The sequence below is a fragment of the Dendropsophus ebraccatus genome, chromosome 12, assembly GCF_027789765.1.
Source record: "Dendropsophus ebraccatus isolate aDenEbr1 chromosome 12, aDenEbr1.pat, whole genome shotgun sequence".
NCBI lineage: Eukaryota > Metazoa > Chordata > Amphibia > Anura > Hylidae > Dendropsophus > Dendropsophus ebraccatus.
Window position 1 is genome coordinate 39,142,651 of NC_091465.1, and position 14,431 is coordinate 39,157,081.

The 14,431-nt window shown below is 43.6% G+C and overlaps 1 protein-coding gene and 1 long non-coding RNA gene across 2 annotated transcripts in view; one reads left to right on the forward strand and one right to left on the reverse strand.

The window, feature by feature from the left end:
* The window catches only part of POU2AF1 (POU class 2 homeobox associating factor 1), a 52,732-nt gene that overhangs the window by 25,029 nt on the left and 13,272 nt on the right, over nucleotides 1–14,431 (forward strand). The gene's annotated exons all lie outside the window — the stretch shown is intronic.
* Nucleotides 4,366–8,939, reverse strand: LOC138769291 (uncharacterized). Its single transcript, XR_011359232.1, has 3 exons — nucleotides 7,287–8,939; nucleotides 4,904–4,938; nucleotides 4,366–4,498 (listed from the first exon to the last, which is right to left on the reverse strand). It is a non-coding gene; the product is annotated as an uncharacterized lncRNA (long non-coding RNA).

The following is a 14,431-nucleotide window of genomic DNA, read 5'->3' on the forward strand; positions in this document are numbered from 1 at the left end:
TAATTATGAATACTTTCCTCCAGCCCCTGTAGGGTTAAAATGCTCATTATACCCCTAGATTAATTCTTTAAGGTGTCTTGTTTCCAAAATGGGGTCACTTATGGGGGGTTTCCAGTATACAAGCCTTCTAAATCCATTTAAAAAAAGAACTGGTCCCTAAAAAAAAATCAGTTTTGGAAATTTTCACAAAATGTGATAATTTGCTAATAAATTTCTAAGCCCCGTAACACCCTAAAAAAGTAAAATATGTTTCCCAAATTAAGCCAGAATAAAGAGGACATATTGGTAATGTGATTTAGTATCTAATTTATGTGCTATGACTTCCTTTTTTAGAAGCAGAGAATTTCAGAAGTTCATAAAATGCAAAATTTTCTAATTTTTCTTGATATTTTGATGTTTTTCACAAAAAATACACAAAGTAGTGACCAAATTTTGCTACTAATATAAAGTGTCATATGTGACGAAAAAACAATCTCAGAATCGCTAGCATACGTTAAAGCATCACTGAGCTATAAGCGCATAAAGTGAGACAGGTCAGATTTTGAAAAATGAGCCTGGTCATTAAGGCCAAAACAGGCTTTAGAGGCAAGGGGTTAATGCAGGAACTGTTGCCCAGTTGTGGATGGTCGTTTAGGACCTGCTCTGCAAGTAGGCAGGGACAGTGTGGGGGGAGATGCTAGCCTTAGGGTCCACTTGCAGGGTCTCTTTGTCCACCGGGGTCCTAACATTAACGCTTATTTATTTTTATTTTTTACACCAATCACGTTAATGTGTAAATATTTATAGAACAGATTGTTACAGTATTGGTGAAATGGAATACATGTTTTATATGCCTAATATATTTAGAAAAAAAAAGCTTTTTTTTTTTCAAAATTAACTGGTGCCATAATTTGTAAATTAGTTCTATTTAAAAATATTACGCCTTTGTAAGTAGGGGTAGGGTGTTTCTGTTTTTCAGGATTTTTAGTTATTTATTCTTTTGTTTTTGTTTTTAGTGAGGAGGGAGAGAGATGAATCTAAAATTAAATGAATTAGGCCTGGCTAATATGTGACTAAGATTGTGTGTGTGTGTGTGTGTGTGTGGGGGGGGGTGCTTCAGGCATCCGCGCAGCAAGGTAGAATAGAAAAGAGGAAGACAGTGGAAGACCTTGTCAGTAGTGGAGTAACCTGATGCCCTGGGTAATAGGGAGGAGTTTTAAAATGGTAAGGGCATAGTTAGCAGGAAGGTCTTCCTCCCAAAGGGGGAGAGGGTTCTGAAGGGAGTGATGAGCCCTAAAGAGAATTGGAATGGAAAGAAAGGGTAACAATAGAGTGTTAAAATAAGAAGGTAGAGTAGAAATATCCAGCAGCTAGGGGTGAATAGGTAGAATGAAGATGAGTAAATGGAAGGTATCTTCTTTCCAGGGGCAGACACAGACTGCCTAGGGCCCCTGTGCAAAAAATGTGCATGGGCCCCCCTTATGCAAACCACACCACCACATACCTCAACATACTCACCTGGCCTAGCGCAGTCCCCTGGCATGTCACTCCTGCACCAGGGAGCTGGGAGAAAGCAAGAACGCTGCACTGGGCAAGGTGAGTATGTGTATGGAGAAGGCTCTTGTTGCTGGAGATACAATACTGCCTCCAGCTGCAAGAGAGCTATATGTATGTATATATGCATCTGATGTTACTCACAGTATCCGTTACGTGCAACACTTCTGCCGTCCTTGGGGGGTTGCCGTAGCAGACAACTCTGATCCGCTGTCCTGGTGGTGAAGGTGTTGTTGCTGGTCCCGCTTTGATGCTCTGTCCCAAAGGGGGGGGGCGGCAGTAGGGTGTTGTGTGGCCCGCTGTAATGCATCTCCCAGGGGGAAGGGGGTTGATACAGAGGGGGGTTGTAGGCCGCTCTGATCCACCGTCACACATTATACATAGCACAGCACACTTACCTCATGACACATATCATATACTCCTTACATCATAGCACATATCATACACTCCTTACCTCATCACACATATCATACACTCCTTACCTCATCACACACAGCACACTCCTTACATCATCACACATATCATACACTCCTTACCTCATCACACATAGCATAGTACACTCCTTACCACATCACACATAGCATAGCACACTCCTTACCACATCACACATAGCACAGCACACTTACCCCATTACAGATAACACAGCACACTTACCTCATTACACATAACACAGTACACTTACCCCATCAGACATAACACAGCACACTTACCCCATTACACATAACACAGCATACTTACCTCATCACAGATAATACAGCACACTTACACCATTACACAGCACACTTTTTTTTATTTATTTTTTTATAATTTTTATTCAGAGGATATTTACATAGTACCACTTGCTCTAATAAGGAGCCATAAAATATTACAAAAAATTTGAAGAATAAACATTTTACATTTTATCCCCTAACCCACCCACCCCCACCCAACCTGGACAGAGGAGAAAAAAAAAAGAAAAGGAAAGATAGTCAGGTCCCTAATAGAGGAATATGGGGAGGTGTCACCATACACTCCATAGAAACCATCTAATTTACTTCCCATTTTTTCCAAAAACATTGATGCTTAAGAGCCCCGTTACTTTTATGTAAGTACCAGTACCGTTCATACAACATGATTTTATCAACCGTATTTATCCATTCTTGCACTGAGGGTGGGGTCGTAGAAATCCAATTTCTAAGAATCACCAACCTCGCATAGAATAACAATTACAATAAGCATCTTATATTTTTTAATCTTACTTGAATCACCAAAAATGAAAGTTAACGGATCCCTGGGAACACTATAGTTCAGCTTATAATCAAGTACATTACATACTTCACCCCAATAACTAACAATACTCCCACACGACCAGAGCATGTGTATTAGGTTGACATCCTCCTGCTCACATTTCAGACAACGGGATTTTTCTAGAATACCCATTTTCCCCAACTGTTTTGGTGAGTAATAAACACAATGTAATAGTTTAAACTGAATAAATTTATGAGCCTCATTAAATGAAACCCTGTATAAGTTCCCAAGGATCCACTCACGACTGTCCTCTCCTATTTCACCGAGATAGTTGCTCCATCTAGACCAGCATCTGTCCGTAGTCTTGCATGGAACCGCCAGAACCAGGGACTTATGGTGGTTTTACACGGAGCGATAATTCGCCCGATCGCACAATTAACGATTTTGAATGAACGATGTTTTTTTCATAACGATCAGCGTTTACGTGGAACGATACATTGTACGGAAAAATCGTTTTGCGATCGTTTTGCGATCGCTTAAGCCTATCTCATACATAGGTAAAATCGTTGAAAGAATGTTTACATGGAACGATCTGCGAATTTTTTTTTTTGCGAACGATCAACGATTTGAGAAGTTGTTGAAAGATCAAAATGAACGATTTATCGCTCGTCGCTTGATCGTTCGCTGCGTTTACACGTACAATTATCGTTCGATTTCGACCGTTATCGTGCATATTCGAACGATAAATCGTTCTGTGTAAAACCCCCATTATAAACATATTACACAGCACACTTACCTCATCACACAGCACACTTACTCCATTACACATAGCACAGCACACTTACCTCATCACACAGCACACTTTCCCCATCACGCATAGCACAGCACACTTACCCCAATACACAGCGCACTAACCTTATCACACAGCACACTTACCCCATCACACATAGCACCTCACATATACCTTATCACACATAACACAGCACACTACTTACGTCACACATACTCAAGAACATCCCCACTCTGATGCTCCATCCCAGGTAAGGGTTTGGGGGGACGGGCTCCTCTACTGCGTTGTCAGACGGGGGGAGGGGGTTCTTTGATGAGAAGGGGGTGCAGATCACTCCACTGCTGGGGGAGAGGAACAGAGCAGGGTGTGGCAGCACAGTTCCTGGGGGAGAGAGGGGTGTATAGGCGGCCTCCTCTGAGATGCTGTGCCCTGGGGGATAGGAGTGGCAGTACCATTTGCTGAGCGTGCAGCCAGCCCCAGCCGTGCAGTCTTCCCTTTAGCTGATCAAACTGATCAGGGGACACAAGTTCGGCTGCAGGGATGTGTTACCTGTATATGCAGCCCTGGGACCCCAGCTTTCAATTACGGCCAATTTCCTATTGACTTCAATGGAGCGCATTATTACATTAAAAAATATTTTTACCTGAAAATCATGGCCGTATGTTTCTTTTATATTACAGTGTGTACATAGCCTTATGGTAGAAAGCGAAATAGGGGTGCACAACGGGTGTGGGTTATTGGTGCTTTTCACGGACGGGTTTGTGTCCCCAATAAATAGTAATAGAAAGACTCCGTAGCACTCTTTTCATGCAGTAGTGATCAAAAGTTTATTTACAGCGTGATAGAAACAAAGCCAGGTATATATGCAATAAACGATGCACGTAAATAGATATATTGGTAGAGGCGACTGAGGACGTTTCGACCCTACTCGGGTCTTTTTCAACGTCGCTGTTGAGAGAAGAACATGCATTAAATACCTGATAAAAGTACATCAATGTAGAATGTAACAGAACAATGAAAAAAATGAACAAAATGAAAAAAATGAAATAAATCCTAAAACCTAGAAGCAAGAAAAAAAGCAGAAAATATATATATATATATATATACATACATATATCTTGTGTCTGAACATAACCTCATATAAGAGATCATACTACAAGAAGGAATCTATGCATTTGTAAAAGTAGGCAGTGTGGATGCATAGTAACAAAATGCAGATGGTATTGGTCAGTGGTAGTATATAATATACAAAAGCAATACCAGGAAAGAGAAAAGGGGGGGGGGGAAAGGAGGGGGGGGGGGAAGAAAGGGGGGGGGGGGGAAGGGAAAAAAAAGGGGGGGGGGGCATACTACCTCCTAGGACGCTGAGGATGGTGTGACTAGTTGACCTGAAAGGTAAATTTGTACAACATAAGGAACATGGTACAGTAAATATATGGTATCATACAGTATGTACATCAAAACATAATGTCATATTCGCGGTTTAAGCCGTTAGGTGTGAGAGTCTGGAGTGTATGAATCCAGTAGGATTCACGTTTCCTCAGTAGTAGGTTCATGTTACCACCTCTTCTTGGGTGGTTGATTTGCTCCAAAATTTGAAACCTTAATTGTGCCACTGTGTGTCCTTTATCCACAAAATGTTCCGGGATGGGAAGCCACGTTTTCTTACAGCGTATTGTGGATTTGTGGCTACTCATCCTGTCCTTTACCCTCTGAGAAGTCTCGCCTACATAGGCGAGTCCGCAGGGGCACTTAATCATGTAAATCACGTTGCGGCTGTTACACGTGTAATGTCCCTTGATCCTGAAGGACGTACCAGTTAGTGGATGTGAGAATCGTTCGCCCTTAATCACATTTGAACAGCTCATGCAGCCCAGACAGGGGAATGTGCCATTCAGTTTGGGGTTGAGTAGGGTTTGTCTAGGGCCTCTGTTGAGGCTCCCTATGTCGGCCCTGATGAGTGTGTTGCGGATATTCGGGGGACGTTTGAGACACATCATAACAGGTTCCGAGAATTCCGGAATGTGGGGATATGACTTGTTGAGGATAGGCCAATGTTTTTTCACTATTTGTTGGATTTTGGGGATTACAGGATGGTATGTGTGAACGAATGGAATGCGGGGGGCTTTCTTGTCTTTAGGTGTGGTGGGGTTGTTGGATAGGGCGAGTGTTTTCTCCTGTAGTAGTAGGGGCATGGGGTATCCCCGATCCTGGAATTTGGTGGCCATGCTGTCTATGCGTTCTGGTATTGATCTGCTGTCTGAGACTATTCTGGTTACTCTTTTGAATTGGGACCGGGGAAGTGAGAGTTTAGTGGCTTTGGGATGGCAGCTTTTGAAATGGAGTAGGCTGTTGCGATCTGTGGGTTTGGAGTAAATATCCGTGCTCAGCAGGCCTTCAGGGTTTTTGATGACCAATGTGTCCAGGAAACATATTTGTTGTGTATCTTGGTGTATTGTAAATTGAAGCTCGGGGCGGATATTGTTCATGTCTGTGAAGAATTGTGTCAGGGTGTCTTCTGTGCCATGCCATATGCAAAACACATCATCGATGTATCTATACCAACAGAGTGAATGGGCTTGAAACAGTGGGTGTGTGTAGACGTGTTGTGACTCAAATTGGGCCATGTAGCTGTTAGCGTATGGGGGCGCCACATTCGAGCCCATCGCGGTGCCACATCTCTGCATATAGTAGGTGTCACCAAATAGGAAGAAGTTCTTGTGTAATACTATATGTAATAGCTCGATACAAAAATCGGCTGTTTGGCTAGATAGGTCTGTTGTGGAGAGTAGGGTCCTTACCGCATGTAGGCCTTTCTCGTGTTCGATCGAGGTGTAGAGGCTGTTGACATCCAATGTGACTAACAGGCTGGAGGGTGGAATTTGTTTAAGGGTTCTGAGGTTCTCTAGGAAATGTCCTGTGTCAAGGAGGAAGGATGGAGTGGTTTTGATAAGGGGGGTTATGATTTTCTCTAAAAAGATAGACAAAGGGGACAGGATGGAGTCTGTGGAAGCGACTATGGGGCGTCCAGGTGGTTGTTGTAGAGATTTATGGATCTTAGGTAAGATGTAGAACACAGGTGTTATGGGATGTGGGTTGGTCAGAAATGACTGTGTTTTTTCATCAATGATTCTGTTATGAACCGCTCTTTCTAGTAGTTCCTTGATGCATGTGCGGATACTCGGGGTGGGGTCATGGGGGAGAGGTGTGTAGGTGGTCGTGTCGCTCAATTGGCGTTCAATCTCCGAGATGTAGTCGCATTTATTCATGACCACCGTGGCTCCCCCCTTGTCTGCAGGTTTAACTACTATTAGCTTGTTTGACTGTAATGTTTTAAGTGCTTGTCTCTCGATGGTGGGGAGATTGTCATGAGTGGGTAGATTACCTCTTTGTGTTTCTTTAATGACGGTCTTAATATCTCTGTCTATGAGTGAGATAACCGTTTCTGTGGCATGGTAGGTTCGGGGAGGGTTAAATGGGCTCTTGTTACGGAGACCCATATTAGAGATCAATAGTTCTGCTTTGTCTGTGGTTTCTCTATTCGGGAGTGGAGCAGGTATGGAGCTGAAATGGGTTTTAAGTCTTAGAGTTCTATAGAAGTTATTAAGTTCTTGCTCTAATAGGAAGGTGTTGAGTGGACAGGTGGGGCAGAATGACAGGCCCTTCTGTAGGACCTGTAATTCTGCAGGGGATAAGATGTATGAGGAGATGTTGACAACCAGGTTTGTGGGCTTACCTGGGACCGGGTCTGCATCCTTGGCCCGTAGTCTCTGGATCCTCTTCCCCGCCCTCCTCGTGGGTTTCTTGTGCCTTGGCGTGGGCCTAAAAAATGTTGTTGGCGACCTTGGGATGATGCCTCGCTGCTGGAACTGCTTGTGTCTCTCCATTGGTGGCGGCGTCGAGGTGGGCCGAACTGGGATGATTGTGAGGACTCTTGCCATTTGTAGACTTAGTTGTTCAAATAGTCTTCTGCGTCCCGATGGAATTTCTCCCTTTTGCGATGCTCGAGGGTTTGCTTATATTCAGACAGGCCCTTTTGGGTCTTTGTTTTTAATGTCTCCCACTCTTCGTGATTCAGGGAAGTCGAGAGTTGTTCTTCAGTTGCTCTCACTTTTTCTTTGGTTGTTGAGATGGATTTTTGTAGAAATTCTAAGGTTAGTAAGATTATATCCAGTGAGCTTTTGTCAAGTATCGCTTGGAATTTTTCACAATATTCATTATCCTCTATAAAGAGGGTTGGTCTAAGGTTACTTCTTAGGCCTCGTGGTATCCTGTTGGATCGGTGGTATTCCGCTAGGGTCGCGCTGTGCAGTTCATGCGCTATCAATCTGCGGGATTCCTTTTCATAGTGACGTGATCTCAACTCGTGTGAGGGGATCCTCAGGAAGTCACTTGATGTCGTCACCTGCGATAGGATAGTTGAGGCTGTCTGTTCATCGTAGTTGTTAGGAGTTGACATCTAGGGAACCCGGTGCACTGCTCCACAGGAAATGTAGGTAGAAAGCGAAATAGGGGTGCACAACGGGTGTGGGTTATTGGTGCTTTTCACGGACGGGTTTGTGTCCCCAATAAATAGTAATAGAAAGACTCCGTAGCACTCTTTTCATGCAGTAGTGATCAAAAGTTTATTTACAGCGTGATAGGAACAAAGCCAGGTATATATGCAATAAACGATGCACGTAAATAGATATATTGGTAGAGGCGACTGAGGACGTTTCGACCCTACTCGGGTCTTTTTCAACGTCGCTGTTGAGAGAAGAACATGCATTAAATACCTGATAAAAGTACATCAATGTAGAATGTAACAGAACAATGAAAAAAATGAACAAAATGAAAAAAATGAAATAAATCCTAAAACCTAGAAGCAAGAAAAAAAGCAGAAAATATATATATATATATATATACATACATATATCTTGTGTCTGAACATAACCTCATATAAGAGATCATACTACAAGAAGGAATCTATGCATTTGTAAAAGTAGGCAGTGTGGATGCATAGTAACAAAATGCAGATGGTATTGGTCAGTGGTAGTATATAATATACAAAAGCAATACCAGGATATAGCGGAGAGTGGTGTATATACATAGTGTGCACAGATACCTGGTTGGAAAACGATTGTATGCATAATAAATGAAACTAGTCAGGTCACATGTCAAATGCTGGGTGGTGGGGGATCAAGGTAAGGAGTAAGGGAAGGCATAGGAATAAGGCACAGTACATCAGGTGGAGGCAAGTGGAGGTAAGAGAAGACCAGGGAAGACATAGGAGTAAGGCATAGTGTATCAGGTGGAGGCAAATGGGAGGGTCTGTGGTGTGGACGGGTAGCACTACGTCTGGTGTTAGGCAGGTGGCGGGGGACATGGCAAAGCGGGGGAGAGGACAGGGACTAGTACCTGTGGGTAGTCCGGGCAGGAGTGCTCCTGGCGTCCTCCTGTGCGTGGCAAGCGCTGTGTGCAGCGTCTCTGCCGGGCCGCGCTGAAAAAGGCCGAAACCGGAAGTGCTGGCGCGTCACTTCCGGTTTTCCGGCTCGTGCGTTCCACAGTGGAACGCATGGGGAATTATAATGCCAGATGGGGGCGGGCCGTGTCTAGCATGTCAAATAGGGAGTGGGAGGTGTGTCAGAGTCCACATGAGTCAGGGATAGTGAGCATAAAACTGTGCTTGTAAGATAGAGTATATAAACTAATAAACTAGTGGATCATGGTTTGTGGTACTAGTCTGGATGTAAAGCACACATAGCACCTCACATATACCTTATCACACATAACACAGCACACTACTTACGTCACACATACTCAAGAACATCCCCACTCTGATGCTCCATCCCAGGTAAGGGTTTGGGGGGACGGGCTCCTCTACTGCGTTGTCAGACGGGGGGAGGGGGTTCTTTGATGAGAAGGGGGTGCAGATCACTCCACTGCTGGGGGAGAGGAACAGAGCAGGGTGTGGCAGCACAGTTCCTGGGGGAGAGAGGGGTGTATTGGCGGCCTCCTCTGAGATGCTGTGCCCTGGGGGATAGGAGTGGCAGTACCATTTGCTGAGCGTGCAGCCAGCCCCAGCCGTGCAGTCTTCCCTTTAGCTGATCAAACTGATCAGGGGACACAAGTTCGGCTGCAGGGATGTGTTACCTGTATATGCAGCCCTGGGACCCCAGCTTTCAATTACGGCCAATTTCCTATTGACTTCAATGGAGCGCATTATTACATTAAAAAATATTTTTACCTGAAAATCATGGCCGTATGTTTCTTTTATATTACAGTGTGTACATAGCCTTATGGTGCCTTAACCATTGGCAGCATGAAATCCTGACCAAATGGTTTATACAGTTCCAACTACAGCTCCTTCAGGCAGGTAAAGGGGTCTTCCACCTAAGCATCTGTGTTGGTCAATTGATCTGCTTGCTTGTTTCCTTCATTGGCAGTTATTGATTACAACCACCTGTGACCATGTCGTAGCCCTGAACACACCTCCAGTGGTCAGCATGGCACTAAGTCCTGTGATCGCAAAGTGATCAGCTTTTTCCCTGCTTCTTAGAAGGACAGGGATTCCTATCAAAATGGCAGAAGTCCCTGCTGCTTTAGGCAGTTTCTCCAATTAGTCAGCTGTCATTTCAATGATGTGTGTATACTAAATATACTAAATTTATAGCACTAAATGCTTCTAATATATATATATATATATATATATATATATATATATATATATATATATACACACTGTATATTTATTATTTTTTTCTACAATAACACTAGTGTGGCACTGACAATAAGTGTAATATTTACAATGTTTACAATATTTACAGATATATACAATCATATTTACAATACATAAAGCAGAATTTTCTATATGTGTAAATAAATCTGTTGATGTAATTGAAACATTCGTATACAAATACTATACAGTTCGATAATATTTACCATATAGTCAATACTAGATATATTACACAAACAAGTATACATATATTAAACTCTACTATTCTACTATCATTTTTACATTATTCACACCTAGAAATGACCTAGCTACAGATGTAGCCACTGACAAACATATGGCAGTGATTGAACATGTCAGGGCAGCAGTGTGACATCTTGTGGCTGCAGGACATCAGTGCACTGTGGTTTTGTATTCTGGATTATGCATATATTATGTATGTATATGTTGCAGTGAAATGATAGAATCAGGGATTTGATCAAATCTGCGCCATTCCATCATTTCCCTAGGAGATTGATCATATCACTGACCCCTTTCACGGAAATGAGGGAGTTCACTCTTTCATTTCCCCCTGCGACATAGAATTTGCTTATTGTATCGCCACTTTGCTCCCCCCAGCCTGTCCGCTCTGCTCTCCGTCCGCCTCCACCACCTCTCTGCTCCGCTCATTTCCCCTGCTACACGCCTCCTGCTCCCCTGGCTTGTCCTCTCTGCTCCCCGTCCACCCCAACACCATATGCCTGCCGGGAGGTGTGCCGGTCTGCTCCCCCATCGGCCCCGCTGCCAAACATAGAGCCGGGTGACTCCTTGATCATTCATTCCATCATTTCCTTGAAAGAGGTCAGTGATTTGATCAAATCCCTAGGGAAATGATGGAAGGGCTTATTCATTTCATCATTTTCCAGGATTTATTATAGACCAGAATTTTATATCGTGGTCAAAAGCAAAAATACAATTGAGTAAGACGCCCTTATTTACCTTCCTCCTCCTAAATTTGGCCATCTTTGACTTTTTGCGTGCCAAAATCTACGGAATCTTGTAGCTGCCATATAAAATCCCCTTTGATGTATGAATCAACAAACAGTCAAATGAAAGTTAAGTGTGACCATCATTTTGAGTGAAAATAAATAAAGAAATATTTAGCAGAAGGAGGTGGTAAAAAAGAGCATGATAATTATTTGGACGGTCGTAATCAGTGATGGTCGTTATTCTATATTCTTGGTCAGTTTCCAATTGACTTCAATGGAGCGCAGTATCATATCACAACTTGGTAACCTGGCGAGATGGTAAATACTGTTTGATCAAATGGTTTGATGAAAACCTAATTTTTCTCCAAAGTTTCGTAGCAGTTTTACTAATCTAAATATCTATATTATGTCTTCTGTCGGGTTGCTCTTGCACTCTTCTGTTGCTCTTGCACTCTTCTGTTATCTTCTCTTATGTTGCACTCTTCTATGCGTGCACCTGCATAGTGTGAATAGTGGTCTTGGTTGTGGTCGCCATTTTTTTATTTTTCTGTACAATGTTTTTGAGGCAAAAGTATGGACGCATTTTGATTTTTGAGATAGTGTAACGCCTGGAGTAGTGGATCCACTGGACCGTCACCAGCGGTGGCACTAACCTCACCAGGGAGCGGAGTCTAAGGGGCCGCTGGTTTTCACCAGAGCCCGCCGCAAGGCGGGATGGACTTGCTGCGGCAGGCGACCCCCAGGTCGCTACCCCTGGCTTGGTTGCTAGTGACGGCAGGCGAGGCGTGGCAGGAGCAGTAGGCAGGAGATAGTGCTGGCAGAGGTCTGTAGACGTAACCGCAGGTGACAGGCTGAACACAGGAGCAATGGAGTGACAGGGGAGCAGGAACCAGGAACAAGGACTAGGGACCAGGTAGCGGATAGGTATCAGGAACAAGAACTTGGGACCAGGTAGCGGATAGGAATCAGGAACAACAGGGGGCTGGGCCAAACGCTATGGGAAGCATGTAGAGGCTCCAACACCTGTAGTGGGGCAGGGCTGGAACTTATAGGGAGTGATAGGTGAAACTAACCAATTAAGGGCGGACTGGCCCTTTAAATCTGAGACAGCCGGCGCGCGCGCGCCCTAGGAGGCGGGGACGCGCGCGCCGGGCGGCACAGACGGAGACAGGAGCGGAGGAGAGGTGAGGCGCCCCCAGGGGCCGAACTAGCAGCAGCGCCGGGTCCCTGCACAAGGACCCCGGCGGCTGCATGGGGCAGGAGGAGGTCGCGGCGGCGGCCCGGAACACGGGACGCCGCCGCGGCCGTGACAGATAGGACCGTAAATAAAGGGCATGGTCAATATTTACAGCCATATTTAATAAAATACAGACATATTTTCACCTTAAAAAATAGTGTGAACATAGCCTGAACATATTTACATTATAGAAAACACAGCAGCATGCTAAGGTACAGTACAGGTTTGAACACTACTGTACAGTAATCCAGACCTATCCCCTGGTCTCTTACTTTTTGTACAGGGCTTGGGTCTAAATTACCAGAACTATAAAGGAGAAATCAGCTCACCGGCTGCAGTATGTGTGTGCCGCTATGTTTCCCCAGTTCTGGAGCACATAAAGCAGTATCGCGAGGCGTCTCTTGTATGTAGACTTCAACGAAGAAAATAGTGGCTCCCAGCTCCGTTTACGGAGCTGGGAGCCACTATTTTCTTCATTGAAGTCTAAATTACCAGGGCTGCCACAGCACAATGGCTTCACAGTAATAGTGTCAACTTTGATAGGAAGCCTATACAGGCCAAGTTGTACAGTGCACTACATAGTATACAACGTGGTCTACATGGGCTTCTGCAGACGCTGGCAGTAGAACTCAAGCCATCCTACAGTCAGATCGTAAGGTCCCCATCAAGTACAAGTGCCATCAGCTAGGTGCAAAAACTACAGAGAAAGGAGGATGTAAATGCTATACTGTGATTCCTACACATAAGGCACCTTCTTTTCTCCAAGTTCAAGCATGCAGGAAACGTACTATTTTTACTTCCGTCTCATCCATGCACATAACGCAAACTCATACTGCCACAAAGGGAATGTTCAATACACTCAATATTTTCTGTGGCGAGAAAAGAGTCACCACTGCCATTGCCCTCACCCACCCCCTGATCATTGATAGATTTCTCCATATACAGTGATAAGTGACTCTTTTATGAACCTATGCTACCTCCTGACATATAGGGCAGACCACGTCTGTTCCTATCTAAGCCAGCAGGCAGGTCCCCTTTAAATATAATAATAGAGGGATGAAAGGGTTAGATTGCTTATAATGATCCAATTTACAAGCATTCCCCAAGTTATTCTTCAATTACACTCTATTATACAAAATGCCTTTAGCGCAAATGTATGTTTTTACTATGTTTAGATAAGGGGATGTTTGTCTTATATGGTTGTCACTGCATACATTCCCTTACATTGAACATGTCAGCACACATCTTGTGTCTCAGTCGTCAAATGTGATAGTTGGGCTTATGGAGAGGGACCATGTCCTGTTCTTTTTATATGCGAAATTGTAATTTTATTCAGGTATACATGGACACATGGACCCAGAAGTGACCACAATTTAACTCTACCCAGAAGTAGAGTCAAATTGAGTCAAATATAGCTATACTATACATCTAGTACCCCATAAAAAGGCCAATGTAGAGCAGACCTCTTAAATGTTGTAATAGAGAACATAGAGGCGGTTGGAGATATGTTTGTTCGTCTTTTAACAAGCTGAAGATTTGTTATATATTCACATTCTTTGGATTAAGCCAAAAATTTCAAGGACTGTACAGAAGAAAAGTCAATATTTGTTCTTGGCAATAGGACTTGGCACCATAGGACAGTAAAGTATCAGAAATATTTGCCAACGTTTATAAATATAAGTCAGGTAACCATACGAATAAAGCTGAACTGTCACTCAATGACATCTCAAGTATAAGGATGAGGATGAAATGTGGCCGCAAGATAACTATTCTGAGTTTGTGTTGGTTGTGAAGAGGTTTTTTTGTAGTGCATCTGTGACTAAGGATTGGATATATTTTGGATTAAAGATAATGGGGCAAATTTACTAATCAAAATATGCCAGACGGCCGGCTCCAATTCTTGTGCACATTTTGTGTTCTACACTTATAACATGTTTTAGACACTAGTTCACACGTCCTGTAAT